The sequence below is a fragment of the Lontra canadensis genome, unplaced genomic scaffold (genome assembly GCF_010015895.1).
Source record: "Lontra canadensis isolate GAN:19392208 unplaced genomic scaffold, GSC_riverotter_1.0 scaffold5, whole genome shotgun sequence".
NCBI lineage: Eukaryota > Metazoa > Chordata > Mammalia > Carnivora > Mustelidae > Lontra > Lontra canadensis.
In genome coordinates, this window is record NW_022630999.1 from 38,108,691 (window position 1) to 38,126,828 (window position 18,138).

Sequence of the window (18,138 nt, forward strand, 5' to 3'; positions counted from 1 at the left end):
AACTACCAGAAAAATAGTTTAAATATTCTGTTGACTAAATAATACAAACCACCAGTTTGTGACCCCTGAACTAACTTCTCTTCATCCATTACAACCCAGCAAAGAAATTACCTCCTCAGAGAAGCCTTCTGTGACTTGTCCCTCCTTCTGCCTTGCCACCCTTTCTTCGGATTCCCACAGACCCTCTCTTCCCTCCCATCATAGCACTGACACTCTGCATTATAAAAACTCAGCTGTTTCCATCTGCTCTTTAACTGCGCTTCCTAGAGGGTAAGGGTGCCCACCACGCCTTCCACCAATGCCCCGCCTAGTGCCTGATACATTCGAGGCACTGTGGCATCGATGGAAGGGGAGCTGAGGGGCTGCTGTTGTCAAGATGGCCAGGAATTAATCCAGAAACCTCTGACTTAATACAACAAAGGGGTGTGTCTCCCTCCCATGACATCTGCTGCGAAGCCAAGCAGTTCTCCTGGTAGCTTCCTTCCAAGTGGTGACTCAGAGACCCAGGTTGGCTGCACCGTTAGGTGGCCAGGGAGGAGAGCGAGCAGAGACCCCACCCACTCCAACACTTCAGCCTACACGCAGCATTTGTCAGGTCCCTTCACGGTGCCTTGGTCAGACCTGGTCCCGTGAGCTGTCTTCCTACAAGGGGCTGGAAACCTGGCTGGAGCCCATGGGAATCCCTGAGTCCATGTCTCTGCAGCACAGACCCTGGGCTGCAGCTGGTCATACAGAGGAGCCCCGGGGTCCAACAGATAGATAGACTCCAGCTGCTAGAGGAAGAAGCAGACAGGGCCCATCACTCATGGGAAGCCACGGGACTCTCCATGGTCAGCGCATGGAAGCACCTCTTAATTTGTACGTTTAACTCAAGACATCTGGAAAAATGGGAAGGGAGTGAGGAGAGATTTCCATTCACTTGAGCTTTCCACCTCTCCTTATTTTTCTAATCAGTAAACATTAGGAAATGAAAATCAAGTTGATGGAAAATAGAGGTCAAATGCCAATGAGCAAACCATTTAGAGTGAAATCGCCACCTGGCCTTTTAGCATCTCATCTGAGGTCCGTGATGACCTGGGAGGGACAGCAGCTGTTCACAGGGCCTGTCTCTTCTGTGATCAAATGCCAGTGCGCTCAGCGATCCTGACCCTTGCTGTCAGCCTGGCCCAGAGCCTCAGCCAATGGCACATCCACGGTCCCCCCCCAACCCCTAATGCCTGGGCTGGGGGGGGTGGCTCTGGGGCATTTGCCAGGACTACATCATGAGGGGTGCCATGCAACAGCAGATGTTCCCTCGGAATGGAATCCCAGAATCTTAGAGATGCTCTAGGAAGAGCGCCATCTTGGAAGCCAGGAAGACCTGGGTTCAAATTTCTGTTCTTTCCTACTAACTCAAATTCCTAGCCAGACCCTTCACTCCTCTGAGCTTCAGTGTCCTCATCTCTAAAATAGGCACAATGATAACACCTCCCTCCCAGACTAACTGTGCAAAGTCTAGGAGATTACATATGTAAAGGGCCTGGTACACAGAACCTCAGTTGATGTCCTTTTCCTTCTTTTTCCCCATTGGGCTGGAAGGACTAAGTCTAAACTCCCACCAGTAGCACCTCCAACTGCAATCAGCCAGTTTCCACTTGCATGCTTCTGGTGACAAGAACCTCACCACTGCACGCTCACCCCCCCAGCCCCAAGCATCCCACTCCACTTTCAGACCACTCCCATCGTGTTTGTGGTGAGAGGATCTGACGTCCCCAGGGTCTAAAGTTTGAAGGAAAGCTGCCTGGCCCAATTCTTCCCTCTGGCTGACCAGTCACTGCCTTGGCCCCCAGGAGTTGTCTGGGGAACTGTGTGCAGTAAGAATGAAGAAATGAGGCATTCAGGGTAAGAGATTATGTGTCCAATTCTGGTTCTCAGAGAGAAGACAGAGAAATCCATCCCAGGGACAGGATCACAACTAGAGACATTTATCCTGGAGAAGAGAAATCTCTGAGAGACTGTCACAAAACAGTGATGGAGGTCCAGCCTGATTAAATGAGGGGAGCACCAGAGAGGCACATAAGATCCCCAAGTGAGAATGTCTGTCCCTTCATTCATTCTACAAACATTCAGTTTGCCAGGCCCCATGCTGAGCACTGGGCACAGAGGGACTAATGAGCCACAGGCCCTCATCTTGCAGGAGTGGGGATATAGGTCCATCTTTAGGGGATACTGTCAAATTTTTTTCCCCAAAATGGGAGTCCTGATTCACACTCTCTCTGGTACTGTATGAAAGTTCTAGTACTTCCTTGGCCTCACCAATATTTGGCATTTTCTGTCCTTTCCACATTTGCCATTCTGGTGAGTACATAGTGTTAAGAGTTATAATCTGCATTTCCCTGATACCTAGTGAGGTTGCCCACATTTTCATATGCTTACTGGCAATTTGGGCATCCTCTTTCTTAAAGTGCTTGTTCGTGTCCCTGGAATTTGAGGAACAAGGTCTACGCTTCATTTTAGAAAGTCATCTTAGGCAGCCACATAAGGTGCTGGGGAGTATAGAAGCAGATTTTCTGGAACCCCTGGCTAACACTGATGGCAGCTCACTTGGGCACTGAGCTTCAGCTACTTTCTCTTTAAATTCTTACAGCCTCCTTGAGAGGTCACAATTGTTATCAACATCTCAAAGATGAGGTGATCGGGCTGAGAGGGGGAAATGACTTGCCCAAGGTCTCATAGTTGGAACAAAGTGTGGAGCCCTAGCATGGAGCTATGTTCATTTCCTCAACAATCTTGGGCAGGAGCAGGAAGCCTAGTCCTGGGAAGGAAGAAAAGAGAAAGGAACAGAAAGAAAGGTAGAGGGGTGCCTGGGTGGCTCAGTTGGTTAAGTGTCTGACTCTTGACTTGGGCTCAGGTCATGATCTCAGGGATTGAACCCCATGTCAGTCTCCACACTCAGTGCAGAATCTGCTCGAGATTCTCTCTCCTTCTCCTCCCTCTCCCTCTGCCCTGCTCATACTCTCTCTTTCTCTCTCAAGTAAAATAAATCTTTAGAAAGAAAGAAAGGGAGGGAGGAAGAAATAGGGCGCCTGGGAGGCTCAGTTGGTTAAGCAACTGCCTTCAGCTCAGGTCATGATCCCAGAGTCCCTGGATCAAGTCCCATATGGGGGGGTCCCAGCTCTGCAGGGAGTCTGCTTCTCCCTCTGACATTCTTACTCGCGCTCTCTCTCAAATAAATAAATAAAATCTTAAAAAAAAAAGAAAGAAATAGTTATAAGAGCATCTATCTCACCATTTTACACCAGAGGAAACTTCCCCTCCCTTTCCTCTCTTCCTCCCTCCTCTTTCCCCTTTCCCTGCATCTCACCAAAAGCCTCAGTGGAGGTGAGCAGCCATCAAAAGCCTAGTGACCCCCAATCCCATTACCGTGTTGGATGCCCAGTGATGTGAAGGGAGGAATTGGGCCAACCTGAGTTGCCTGGCCTTGCCACCACTCACTCTGTGGCCCAGTAATAGTCACTTTACCTCCCTGGCTCTCGGCCTCTTCATCTGCCTCAACAGCCCTCTCCTCAGAGCCTTATGTAGAGAAGCCCACGAGCCAGCCTGGCGCCTGTCCCTAAGCCGCCCCTAGTGCAGCGGGCACATGCTCCTTCCTTCCCTGGCTGCTTCCAGGACGGCTGCGGCTCCACATCCTGCCCCCAGCCCGGTACTTTGGCTCTCGTCTCCCTGAGTGGCCTTCTGTCTCAGCATCCTTCTGTCTCATGCAGCTACAGCAGCACCCCGCGCCCCCCTCCGTGGTCTCCTCCCCACCAGAAAGCAGGTGTGGCAGGGGCAGGAAGAGCCCCCTCTCCATGCTGGCAGCCGGCCAGGCAATTAGCCCCAGAAGGGCCTTTCTCTTCTCAAGGGTTCTCATCTCAGAGCCCAGACGCCTTTATTTTGGGAGCCTTGCCTGGTAAAGTGCTTTGTCAAGGCTACCTCCAAGCAACAGCCCCACCCTCACCGCACACACCCCACACACTGCCATCCTGCCTGTTCTTCCATTCACTAATCCACACAGCCTTTGGTGAGCCTTCTAGCTGCCCTGCTAGGTGCCAGAAGACCCATAAGGTCCCTGTCCTCTTGGTGATCCCCATGAAGGGGGAGAGATGGATGAGAAGCAAGCAGATGGATAGAACAGATCAGATCACTTCTGGGTGAGGCTCAGGACCATGGATGGTGAAGGCCAGAGCTGTGAGGGAGAGAGGGGCAGCTGGGGGACCACCCAGTCCCAAAACAGAGTGGAGCAACTCACAGGCCTGCTGCCTACAGGGCCGAGTCCTTCTCTGGTTTGGGGTCCAAAGTCAGCTCCTGGAAGGAAGGGTCACAGCATGGCCACCACTGGTGGGGAGGTCCCAGGAGGTGGTATGAGAAGGTTCTAGGTGCCCCTGACCCCCAGCTAGCTTGTCCTCTCCTTCCCCCCACATTGTGGAATCCTGTCAGCTCCTTCATGTCCAGCAGCTCTCATAACTGGCTTGTCTCTCCCACCTCCTGTGGCAAGGAGAGGGATCACAGGGACTCATCCTTGACTCACCAGCGACTCTCCACCCATCCCGTAGGGTTTATCCCTCCAACCCTCCCGGAATCTGGGCCAACCAAGTCTTTTCCAGATGGTTCCCTTACAAAAGACCAGGAGTAAGGTCATCTGCATCCCAGTCAAGGCTGGCAGGCCCTCCCAGATCTTCACACCCAGAACACTCTCTCCGACTCTCCTTCTCAGGCCTCCCCCGTCCCTCTGTCTTTCACTTCCTCACTGACTCATTCTCCCTTTCTCTGTGTGTCTCTCTCTGTCTCTGTGTCTCATCTCAACTTTCCTCTGTCTCCCTGTCACTCTGATTCACATCCTAAATGTACGTCTTATCGGGACATTAATTTACTTCAAATACTTATTTTTAAAAAAATGCATTGAACCCCTACTGGGTGCCAGGCATGGGGCAAGGAGCTTGGGTCTAATCAAAGATGAGTAAAGCACATACCTCCCTGAAAGGGAGATGACTCATGCACTGACAGAAGTGAAATGGAGAGCTGAAAGTGACTGACGTTGTAAAACAGACATCGACAGGGCTGAAGGGCATCAAGGAGGGGCGTTCCTGGGGGCTTCATGGAGGAGGTGACTTTTCAGTCAGACCTTGAAACATGGTCATGTAATGGAATGTGCGTGGGCTGACCGTGGGGAGGAAGGTCCTCTCCTGTAGACCAGTTCCTCAGTGCCCGCTCCACTCAAAGCTAAATCCTACTCTCTAGCATCCTTCTTGTTTAATCTCCAAAGTATCCTTAATAAAACATGGGCTTTGGTGTCTGACAGACCCCGGCTGCATCCCACTGACTCAACTCTCTGAGCTTTCATTTCACCATCTGTAAACAGACTCCTAGGGCTGTTGTGAAAATCAAATAAGACAAAGGATGTGCAAATGCTTCCCTATGGTTAATGAGACTCTTTACTGTTAATGAGGGTGCTTTCAACTGCAAGTGACAAAAACCTAACACAAAATGATTTAAAATAAAAAGAAAAGCCTGACGTTGCTGGCATCATGCACACCTGGATCCAGGGGTTCCAATGATGGCCTCCAGACTCTCTGCGTCTCTCGATTCTGCTCTCCATGACATTGGCATTGCTCTCAGGCAGGATCTACCCCTCAGGGAGGCAACACAGCAACTACCCTTCCCCAAGCTGAGCAAGTCCAGTGGAAATTGGATTCCCCAACCCCGACAGTTCCAGCAAAGTTCTGGGGTTGAATTTTAGGAGACAGATCCCTAATCCATCCCTATAGCCAGGCCTGGGTCACGCACCCACCCCTGGAGGTGGTAATAATGTGACCCTCCCACCCAGTCCATAAGAACCATGAGTAGGAAAGAGGTAGGTGCTCCCGGAGAAGTGCTGTTACACTGTTAAAGAAGGAACTGCCACTGGGTGTCAATCCCCTTGGGTAATGAAGAAAAGGAACACAGAGAAGAAGGTTCTCTTTTTTACCTTTCAGGTCCAAAAACATCTCCAACTTCTCTTCCAAAAAAGTCTCTGATCCCCCAAGGCTGTGTTGGGTACCCCCTTTTGCACTTCTGCAGCATCTTACATTTCCCTTATCATCATTCTCATCACCTTTATTATCATCTTCTGTATACCTGTCTGTCTCATTCAGTATTGGGAGGGCAAACATGGTGCCAGCTTGCGTGTTACTGTGCCTCCAAAGTTGAAAAATGCTAGACACATAGGAAATGATGGATGGAAGGATAGATGGATGGATGGATGGATGGATGGATGGATGGATGGATGGATGACAGGGTTGAATGGTTGGATAATGAATGGATGATTAGATGGCTAGATGGATGGATGAATGAATGAGTGGATGGATGGATGGATGGATGGATGGATAGATAATGGACAGATGGGTGGATAGACACTCCGGGAGAAAACTGATGAGATCAGTTTGAGACATGCTAAGCCTAGGCTGCCTGTGAACACACAAACAGAGCTAAGCCATGGAGAGGTGGACCTGGAGTTCAGGAGAGAGGTCTGGGCTGGAAACAGAGGTTTGGGAGCTATTAGCACAGAGATTGTTATGGAGGCCAGGGGAGAGAATCAAGATCACCAAGGAGGGGGCCAAGTTGTATACCCAAGGTCACACATCATAGAAGTGACCCTTGAACCCAGGGCTGTGCAGGGTCAAAGTCTGTTCTCATTCCTTCATTCCAAGGCAACCTGGCCACTACCTGAGGTGGCAGAACACGGTTAATGTCTCTCCCTTCTCCCCACCCTCCTGCTCCTCAAACCACTCAGCCAGAAGGAAGCAGCTGCCTGGGAGGACAGAGAGACAGATTATGTAAACTGTGATTGCCACCCACAGGAGGAGGAGGACAGTGAATAGGTATTGAAATGCGCTTTCAATAATGCATGTCCTCCCCCGCAGAGGCCTGGGGCTTGGTTGCAGGGAGAAGAACCTTAAAGGGACCGAGCTTCCCATCCCTAGTGGCAACACCCACAGTCCCCTGGCCTCACAGGTCTTTTGTCCACAATTGGAAGGCTCCAAGGACATTGACCACGTGGCGGGGGGAGGCGAAGTCGGGGGGGGGGGGGGGGGTGGTCTTCAACCTCTCTCCATCAAGGACATCTTTTTTTCCCCCTCCTGGTCCCAGTGGATTTGAGTTTTTAAAGATTCTGTTTCCCAAACACACTGCATTTAAGTCATGATTAATTCATTTTCCCCATTTTTTATTAATCAAAGACACTTAACTGCCAGTCAGAGCTTTGATCAGCAAGAGGTAAGCCATGAGGTAATATCACTCCAACCCAAAGCTAAAAAATATGACAACACCGTTAGCCAGGCCCATCTTGCTACTGGAAAACACCCTCTCTCCCTATCCCCCCACCCATTACTGTCTTTGGAAGACTCCAGGTTGGGGAAGAGTGATCCCGCCCCCAATCTCATTTCCCAGAGGAGAAAACTGAGACCCAGGAAGGTGAATGTACCTGCCTGGGGTCACAGGATCAGTGGGATCTGAAGGGTGAGACCTGACCTCTCCAGTTTCAACAAACTTAAAACTTGACACTGTGATAAGTCATCCGAGGGATCGGAAAGTCCAGAGCAGGGCAGGGGAAAGTCACCGCAGCCAGTATCTTCACTGCAACCCTACTATGAGCCAGATGCGGTAGACGTCTTCTCCCGCTTTGTTCTCACATGAGGGCCATGACAGCTGGGACTGTCATTCCCTCAGAGCATGTGAGGAAACTGAGCATCAGAGCGCCTTCATGGTTTACATAATCCCCTGGGCCAGAAAGTGGAGGATCAGGATTCCAGCAGGTTCTCATAGACTGACTGTTTCACCATAGTGGTCTGGCTAGAATGAAGGGAAGGTGGTCATTTAGACCAGATTTGAGGTTCTGCTCACCTCTTATGAGCTCTGTGAATTTGGCTAATGACCTCACCCCACAGAGCCTCCAGTCGCTCACCTGGGGAATGGGGATAGCACCTTGTTCCTTGAGTGGTTGTGGAGCACAAGAAGAGAGGATAGGGTTCAAGCCCGCACCCTAGAGCATGGCAATGGCATCCTCTCCCTCCCTTCACCCCCTTCCTCGTTAAAAAGCCTATAAGCTGACAGGAGCCAGGCTAAGAGATTTGATGGCTTATGTTTTGGGAGATCTCCTGGGCTGGGGATTAGGAAAATATTGCCCTGTTCTCCCTCTGTTACTAATTAAAGGGACTGTCCTCTTCTGGTCCAGTAATTCTAAGACAGGAGCCAAGGGTGGGATGAGGCTCCCTCCCTCCAGCAGGAAAGTGCTCTTGGTCATCACCATCTGCTTCCACATCTGTTTCTGTTGGCACTGGGACCAGGATACCTTGAAAATTCCCATCCCCCTCCTGGAAACCCCATTGATTTCTTCAAGGCAGCCTATGAAGGTGGAGTAGAAATCTCAGCTCCCAGCAGCGAGAGAGGGTGACCTCCTGGACTTGCCACGAGGTGGAGGTTGAATAGCTAACTGACTCTCTGCACTGCCCCCCACAAGTGGTTTTAAAGGAACGAGTGCAAAACAAAAACAAAACAAGAAGCCCATGGCAAGTGGGCAACTCCCTAGACAATGTGTGATGTATTGGAGGTCTGTGAGGCACTTCCCCACGCCAGGCACTAGGAACTCAGAATGACTGGGGTCTGGCTCTGCCCTCAAGCAGCTTCCAGCACCTGGGGTAGAAACAGACACTAAGACAGCTTAGGACCACTGAGCAAGGTGGAGACTGTGATGGAGGGATGTGCAGGGGGGCTGCGGGGCTCCAGGGGCAGGTGGGACTGATTGAGTGGGGAGAGAAGCATAAGGAAGCTTCACAGAAGAAGGACTTTTATGCTGAACCTGGTGAGAAAAGGTCTTTTCTGATAGTGGGACAGATGGAAAGACAGGCCCCTGCGATAGCACTTTAAGGAGAGTGAATGTACTGAATTTGGTGGCTGATTGGATGTGTGGATGAGAGACCGTTAGTGATCTTCCCGGGATGGCACCTTGTTTTGGGGGGGCCCTACCAGCCCCTCTACTCTCCGTGGGTGGGAAGAGAGAAGCCACAGGTGTGCAACCCCACCCAGGTGCCCAGAGAAGCCTGGAAGAGGGAGGGCTTCCTATTAGCTCTCTCTCGAGCTCTCAGAACCGAAGAGGAACTTTGCCTCTTGTACTCCGCTACCAGTCAACATACTTTCAGTCGCAAGTGAAAGAAACTCGACCCATGCAGCAAAAGGGACAATTTATTGGCATACACGATAAGTGGCTCAAGGATGACAGGTTTCTACCACAGCTCAAGTGATGAGAGCAGATCTCAGTTTCTCTCCATGTCTTAGCTTTGCTTTCCCGTGTTGGCTGCAGGTGCAGGCAAGTTCTCTTCTCACTGGAACCCCTGAGGCGCCAGACTTAGATCCCGTACGCTGAGCAACCTGCCACAAAAGGAGGCTTCCCCACAGCTCCCGCACAAGTTCCAGAACGAGTCTCATTGGCCTCATTTGGGTTACCCGCCCATCCCTGAGCCAATCACTGTAGCCAGAGGAATGGACTGCACTGATTGGTAAAAACGCTGGTCACGTGCCCCCCGTTGGCGCCCTGGGCTGGGGGTTCAGTACCACCTAAACCGCTTGGAAGGAGATGGGGAAGAAGCAGTTCTCCCAAAGGAAATTGGATGCTCTTGTTAAAGGAAAGGGAAATGGATGCTTGGAAGGCAAAACCACCAGCTATCCTCTCAACTTCTTTCCACAGCAGCCTGGGGCAGTCCAGAGTGGCTGCCATTGCTTCCAGCATTAGGCATCCCGGTCATGGTCCTAAACCCAACTCTGCTCAGGGCGCCTGGGTGGCTCAGTCCTGAAGTGTCTGCCTTTGGTTCAGGTCATGATCCCAGGGTCATGGGATCGAGCCCCCCTGCAGAGAGTCTGCTTCTCCCTCTCCCACTCCCCCTGCTTGTGTTCCTTCTTTCATTGTCTCTTTCTGTCTTTCTCTCTCAACTAAATATATAAAATCTTTAAAAAAATGGGCGCCTGGGTGGTTCAGTGGGTTAAGCCGCTGCCTTCGGCTCAGGTCTTGATCTCAGGGTCCTGGGATCGAGTCCCGCATCGGGCTCTCTGCTCATCAGGGAGCCTGCTTCCCTCTCTCTCTCTCTGCCTGCCTCTCTGTCTACTTGTGATCTCTGTCTGTCAAATAAATAAATAAAATCTAAAAAAAAAAAAAAAAAAAAAAAATCTTAAAAAAAAAAAAAAACAACACACCAGGATGGCTCAACACAGCTTTAAGGTCCAGGAGATGAATGAGCTCAGAAATGCACTTGACCTTTTGCACATTCAAAATAACAACCCAACTGACTAAACCAATTTCATTTCTGTACTCATTCGCCTCCTGTGTGTCCTGGCCAGCTCTGGCTGCTGTGGGTGATAGAAAGACCCAGACTCTGCCCCAAGGGGTTCACAGTCAGTAGAATCTATTTTAGGTATAATTCTCTGATAATTTAGTAGAGTCAAACTTATGCTAAAAAAAAAAAAATTTCACTGCATCTTTTTTTCTGGCACTGAGACGCTTTTATTTGCTTTTAGATTAACTGCCTCACATGAAAATCACAAATTGAAAAGGCCATTAAAATTCCCCTTTTACCTCTGAGTCAATTTTGCCTTCACTAATAAAAATTCCTAATTGTTATTAGAGTTATTGAACACCCTCAATGAGGCAGTCTCTGGTGTTTTCATGATTTAGTCTTTGGAAGTCTGGATCTGAGTCCTGAGAAGGTATGGTGGTCCCTTCACCAACCAAGAGGGTGAGGCTCTGGGATCCATCGTGTTAGCACAGAGAGCTGCAAAATTGGGGCTTCCGACAACGGATGACCGGGGGCACGTGATCTGTATTGATGACTAGCTACCTGGGGATGCAAGGCATATTGATCTGAGGGGCCGAGGTTGGAGGAGGTTGGAGTGATTGGGAATAGATTTGCAATTCAGTGTGAAAAAGAAATATCCAAGAACCAGAGCTATTACACATGAATAACCTGCCACAGTAGGTGGGGAGCTCCTTTTCCCTGCAGGTGTGTAAGCAGGCATTCTTGGGTGGGAGATTGGGCCAAATGATTTCAGCCTCTTCCCTCCAAGAGATACCTGAACTATAGGTTGTAATTCTGGCTCAGTTGCTCTCCTGCTGGGAGAACAAGTCACTGTCTTGCTTGGGTAAGCCCTGTCCCTCTCTGAGCCTCAGTGACCTAGATAACCCCAGAGCTCCCATCTTTTCTAAATGCCTCTCCTCAGACATTCACACCCACCTCTGCACACTCAGACGATTTCTGTCCCATGCACATGTCAAGACTTCCATGCCTGAGTACAGCAGCCCAGCCAACCCTGAGGTGTGAGGCACCTTCTGTTCCTAGAGACACTGTGATTCATAGCCATGGGGATGCCTCCCCCATCTGACAGGTGGAGACAGTGAGTTCTAGGGAAAGAAACCAGCCTCGAAGACAAGATGCACCCACACACACCTGACGGGGCCTCTCGGCCTGCTTCATCTCCCAGCCCCGGTAGGGGCCCTCAGTCCACAGACGATCTTGGGAACTGGCCTTGCCTCGCCGGGTCAGGTGAAAGGCAGCAAAGATGGATGCAGACACTGAGATCCAGAAGGTGGAAAGTTTGCATCTTGCAGGTCCTTCATGAGTGGCCTTAAGACTTCTCTCATCTGATTTCTACAACAGCCCTGCAAGGGGGGCAATCCCATCCCCAGCTTGTCAGGGATCTGAAGCTCAGAGAGACCTGAGGCCAGCCAGCAAACAAACAGTGGAGAGGGCACTGGACCTGGCCCATCTGCCCACACTGTGGGCCCTTGCCATGATGCTCAGAAGCCCATCTTCTGGAAGGTGGCATCAGCTCCTTCTAGAAAGTTCCCCTATTGCCAGAACAGTTGGCCAGAGCTAGACCAGACTCTCAAGTCCCTCTGTCAGTGTTTGCTGAAGGACAAAGAGGATGAGCTGGGCCTGGAGCTCCACCTGCCCTCTGAACCCTGCTGGGGCTTTCGGAGATAGACCACAGCACCTCCACTTTCATCTGGGCGGGGATGATGCCTTTAGGCCCTACCCAGGCTGACAAAGCATCTCCCACCCCTGTCCCCCCAAGACAGGAAAAACAGTGGTCCAACTCTACAGTTGAAGAAATGAGAGGCCACATCTTGTGCCCAAAGGCACAAGTCAGTAAGTCGCAGAGCCAGGGATGGGGCCCAGACCTTTAAAAACCTGAAGGGAACTGTCCAGAACGCCCAGAGACTTAGCCCAGGGCCTGAGGCGACAGGCTTCACAGATGTAAGGTTCAGCCAGCGATGCTTATCAGCCCTGGATCCCACCAGATGTCAGCTCCCCCATCCCAGAGCTGTCCTGACCATGAGAGCTGCTAAGCTAGTACCATGTCACTGCCTGTGACCTCTCTTCCAACACACACACACACACACACACACACACAGACACACACACCTGTATACTGTATTGTGCTTTCTGGGGTTCTGAATGCAGAAATACAGAAGAGAGGCAATGTGGGCAGTGGAAGCCAGGAAAGAAGGACAATAAGGCAGAGCAGGCATGGCAATGCCTATGTGAACCAGGCCCCTCCTTACTCAGGGGGCCATGGGGACTGGAGGAGGCCCACAGCCGAGCAGGAAAGAAATGTATGTGCCTACCTTATGTGGCTTAATTTTCACAACTCAAGAGAGAGGTGATTAGCCCCATTCTTCAGGTGAAAACACTGATGCTCGGAGACATTAAGCAACCTGTCCCAGGTTCCAAAGCCAGGGAGTGGCACAGCCCATGTATAAACCACTAAGTAAGTCACACTGCCTCCAGGAGGTATGTGAGGCTCCCACCCAGGGCCGCTGAGCCAGCAGCCTTCCTCTGGGAGGGGAAGGTTCAGCCATGAAGCAACCCCTGCCCACTGCCCACTTCCACCATCCAGCCACCTTAGGGACCATCCCCCAGCCGCAGGTGACATGGCCCAACCAGGGAGTCAGGGCGGCGCCCGTGGCCCCTTGGGGGGACCTGTGCACACAGCTCCACGGGCAGGCAAGGAACAAGCAAAACCCAATCTCTAGAGCCCTCATTCCCCAGAGCTTCCCTGGAAGCAGCAGGAAGCTATTTTTAAAAAGCGGCATCTGTGGGCAGGAAGCTGGAAGATGTGTTCCCAGCCCCATCCTCACCCCTGCAAGACCCAGGGTGGGCTTCACCCTGCTGAACTCTCAGCCAAGATGCCAAACAGCTATTCTGCCCAGCCCCAGCCTGGGAGAGAGGCCAGAGAGACAGGTCACTTGCCAGAGCAGGGATCTAGGTCTGCTTCAAATGCCCCCTACCATGGTGGCAGCTCCGCTCTCCAAAGGGAACGTGTGTGCTTGTGCTCACATGCCTGCAGGTATCCATGAGACTGTGTATCTACATGAGTACTGAGAAGTCCAGTCCTGTGTATCTGCGGGGATGTGTGTACACAGTGGCCCGAGTGTCTCCATATCCTGTGCAGGTGTGACATGTAGGCACATGTGTGTCTCTGTGTCTCTGAAAGTCCATATGTTGATGTGAATCCATGTGTGTGTGCATGTGTATCTTGGTAGGCTTTGTGTGGGTGTGTGTACACAGGAGGGTTTACGTGTGTCTATTGGTCTCTAAGAAATCCTGGAAATCAATGGATAGAACTTTAGAAGTAGGAGGAGCACCAGCTATCTCTAGAGGACAGTCTCTCCTCGCCCCCAGCCTCGAGTCACAGAGAAGTCAAAGCTCAGAGAGGGGAGAGGACTTCCCCAAGGCTAAAGAACTGGAAGCTAGTGTGCATCTTGGCTGTCAGAGCCCCTGTCTGCCCACTCACCCCACACCAGCTCACTGCCAAGGTCAGCAGCTACAGCCTCCCTGCCCCCCTTCCAGGAAGGCCAACTGGGCCCATCATCTCCCCGGGGCTTTGAGTTGGCTGTGGAGAAGGAGGAATTATCCAGGCACAAGTGCATCTGTTCTGGGCTGTGAGTAAAACATTCACTAGTTCAACAAACCTTTGCTGCAGGGAAGAGCATGAGCAGGGCCTGCTAGTTGAGCCATGGAGATCTCAAGAGAGGCCAGACATGGTCCATGCCCTCAGGGAACCCAGAGTCTGGTGGGAGGTCAGTCAGATAAACCAAAAACTCTGACGTGAGAGTAAAAGTGCACAACAGAGGCATGAACTGCACGATCCTGAAGGGCACCTGCTTCTTCCCAAGACTAGTGAGAAGGCGACATTTGAACTGAGACTTAAGAGACAAGTAAGTATGTCAGACATCGAAGTGAAAGAGAATTCCAAGCTGGGGCATGGCTTAATCATAAGACACCTTATCCACTTCCTGATACCTTGTTCTAGAGAAATCCAGTCTTCCCTGGTCTTCCCATAACGTGCTACTTAGTCTCTGCCTTTCATATCTGTTGTCTGTGCTCCTGTTCTTTCTGCTGTCTGGAATTTACTCATTCCTTCAGCAAATGTGTCTTAGAGGCCAAAATGGCACCTGGCCCCAAAAGTAGTACAGGAGGTATAGATGGCAATTGAGCACAGGCTCTGTCTGAGGGCTGGGGAGGGTAGGGGGTAATAGCCAGCCACCCACAGCTCCTGGTATTTCATGGGCTTGGCCCTGTGCTCAGTGCAGTGAGGAACAAGAAGACTGTGGGGAGGAGGAGGGAGCTCTTCAGCGCCTTGCTGTGCAGGTACCAGTCCTCACAATACAGAAAGGTGGGTCCTGATGGCCCTGTTTCTGGAAAAGAAAGTTGAGGCTCAGACAGATGAACTAACTCATTCCAAGTTGAGCCAGGTGTGTAGGCCTCCAGAATCTGGGTCTTACTGCAGGGCCCGGCTGCCGATCTGCGTGATCAGAAACATGGACTCAGAAACTGCCATTTTTGCTGTTCTTTTGCCCATGGCTGTGTATTTACTGGGGTCCTAAGTGTTGGGTTATGGTCCTTCTGGAAATGTCAGCTAAGCTGGGGGGCCCTAGGCAGCTGAAAGGCTCAAAGACAGTAGGGTCCAACCTCCCCTCTCTGAGGAGCCAATGTGGACCCAGCAGGTTTGAGTCTGAGTGTGGGGGGATTAAGGGGACATGGCTAGACCCCTCAGTCTTCCACATTTTCCAGGTAAACTTCTCTGCCCAGAACTCCTCGCTGCTCGGACATATACTGAGAGGATCCAGTGAGGTTACACACAGGAAACCTTTGGCACTCCTTAACATTAGCTAAGAAAAAATGACTAGACTACATTGCACGTCAGCTGTAACATTTTAGAGATTTTTGAAATCGTACTTAGGACTGAATCTTCACAATCCAGCCTGTGATTAGAAATTGCCACATCCAGTTTACAGATGAGAAGCATTGCCTGTTAGAGATGTGGAGATGAATGAAATGGTCCTTGCTCTCAAAGAGTCAGAGTCAAGAAATATGAACACACGGTAAGCCTCTAGGGCACTCAAGTCTGTGATAAAAAGAAGCATGGAGAGGAAGGTGGGACTCCTTTTCTGATGTAGAATCAGGGAAGTCTTCCTGGAGGAGGGGACATCTAAGCTGAGACCTGAGAATGAGTCAAAGTTAGGCAGGCAAATGGAAAGAGGAAGGATTGGAAAGCAACAGAGCAAAGCTTTGAGCCCAAAGCCCAGATCTCATCCGGTGGGTTCTTAGAGGTCTTGGTTTAACACATGCATTCAATCAGTGTGGTTGGGAAAGGTTTGGCAACAAGGATTTGGGGTGGGGATGGGAGGGCTGGAGAGGGAGAGCTGAACCCACATCCAAAGTCAGTTGGTCCCCAGACTGGAGGAGCCTCTCTCCACTCCTCCCTGCCATAGTCAGCTCCTGTTTTCGAAACCCCACCCAGACCTTGGGCAGGGCTATCATCTGCCTTCTGTTGCCTTCCACTGCCTGGTCCAGTTCCCCTGCCTCCTGTCTCCTTTCCTGGTAAGCTGTAAACCCATCTAACCTGGAAGCCCAGGCTTCAGCGGGGCACTTGGCTCTAGCCCCCATCATGGCCCAGCCCTCCTCCCTAGAACACAGTTTAGGCACCAGAATTCACTGAGGGGTTAATCCTAAAATGTTTTTCAGATAGCACCCTGGCATGTAACTGGGCAGGAGGGGAGTTGCCGGATTTGGAATCAGGGAGACTCGCCTTTGCATGTCAGCTCTGCCGTTTGTATAGCTTGGCAAGTCACTATGCTCTTCCACACCCCATCGTCCACACAAATAGATAATCAGGTGGTGACAGCAACTACACAGAACTGTTGCGAATGCTCAGATGAGATGAAGCACGTGACAATGCGCATAAACCATTCTGAGGCGTGTGTACACGCAGGTGCTTATTGTTGCTATGGCTGTGGGCATTAACAGCAATAGATATCCATTCACTCAATGAGGGTTTGTCAAGGGGCCCACGGGCCAGGCTCTGTGCCCAGATCTGGAATCTAATGATGAACGGAGTAGATCTGGCATGTGTCCCCAAGAACTCCACAGTCTGGGACAGAGGCAAACGCAGACAAGTTCACTACAGGATGACTCAAGCGTGGGTTGGGGGAAGCCCATGGAGTGGGACGAGCTAGGAAAGTCAACTAGGCCGGCCTGGGAAGCCAGGGAAGTTTAGTAGAAGTGGTAACCCAGTGGAGTAAGCCAGGGCAGGGCCAGGGAAGAGGGCTCTGAGTAGAGCAAAAGTAAGGACGAGCCTGGAAGGTGGGACTGAGGTGGGATTTGAGAGATGAAGCTGAAAATTAAACAGGGCACATCAGCTTAAAGATTAGATAAATATTAACTGTATTACATCTATTTTTAAAAATATTGCAAACAACTTGATTTTTTTTTAAAGTAAGAAGCACAAAACCATGATACATTAATTTAGATCGGATGGTAGTTATCAGAGGCTGGAGCAGCTCAAAACAAGAATTCAGGTCACAAGATGTTGGGAAATAGTCCAGTCAACACATAAGACAGAAATCGTGAACAAAACAGATCTTCGGTTTTTAAAGGTAATTTATGACATCACAAATCTGTGTCGTGCTTCCCTAGCGAATGCCACCAAGCATTTAAGGAAGAAATAATACAAACTCTGCACAAAATCTTTCCAAAAACAGGAACGGACCTTCCCAAGTCATTTTACAAGGCCAGCATTAGCTTGATCCCAAAACAAAACAAGGCACCACAAGACCCATACGCCTCATGACAACACAGAAATTTTCACAAAATATTAGCAGATTAAATCTAAATAAACATCTTCAGCTTATTCCCAGATGCTCAAGTCCGCGATATCCCCATTGTCAAAATCAAAGGTTGTGCTAAGATCAAATTATTTATTGTAGGTGAGTCAGTAAAAAAAAAAAAAAGAGAGAGAGAGAGAGAGAGAGAGAAAAGTTGCCAGTGGGTTTTGGTTTTTATTTTTTTTTTTATTTTTTTTTTATTTTTTTTTTTTTAAAGATTTTATTTATTTGACAGAAAGAGAGATCACAAGTAGGCAGAGAGGCAGGCAGAGAGAGAGAGGGGAGGTAGCAGGCTCTCTGCGGAGCAGAGAGCCTGACACGGGGCTCGATCCCAGGACCCTGGGATCATGACCTGAGCCGAAGGCAGAGGCTTTAACCCACTGAGCCACCCAGGCGCCCCGGTTTTGGTTTTTAAAAGCTCAAACTGACCTTAGGTAAAGAGAAAAAGGTAAAGTAGTTGTTTAGGCCGCCGACAGCGCATGCGCAACTCGGGCCCGGTTCTTTATAACATCGTCAGAAAGCTAGTTCTCTCTCCCTCTCTCAGCCCTACCCGCCCTCCTCTGGGTCGTCCCATTCTCAGGCCAGCTCTGCCCACAGGGTGGCAAGATGTTTCCATTAACACCAGTTGTTTGTCCAACTGCTCCCAGGCACCTGGAAAGGCAGGATCTCTCTCCTGGGAGCACCCCCAGAGGTCTTAGGTTTCACTCTGATTGGTTTGGTGTAGGTCACATGGCCTCCCTAAACTAGAGGAGGGCCCTGATCCCCACCCCCGAAAGAGTGAGTGGTTCCCCAAACAATAGAACAGATATAGATGATCCACCAAATGGGTAGTCCTTTCCCTTTTTATTCTCCTTTGAGAAAGTTCAAAGTCATCCCTGGAGGCCCAGGCACATTACAGCTTTGGGTTCAAAATTTTCTCTCATCTAATT

General features: G+C 50.4%; 1 protein-coding gene across 1 annotated transcript in view; it reads left to right on the plus strand.

Moving 5' to 3' along the window:
• The window catches only part of CPLX2 (complexin 2), an 80,079-nt gene that overhangs the window by 18,247 nt on the left and 43,694 nt on the right, over positions 1-18,138 (plus strand). The window lies entirely within an intron of this gene.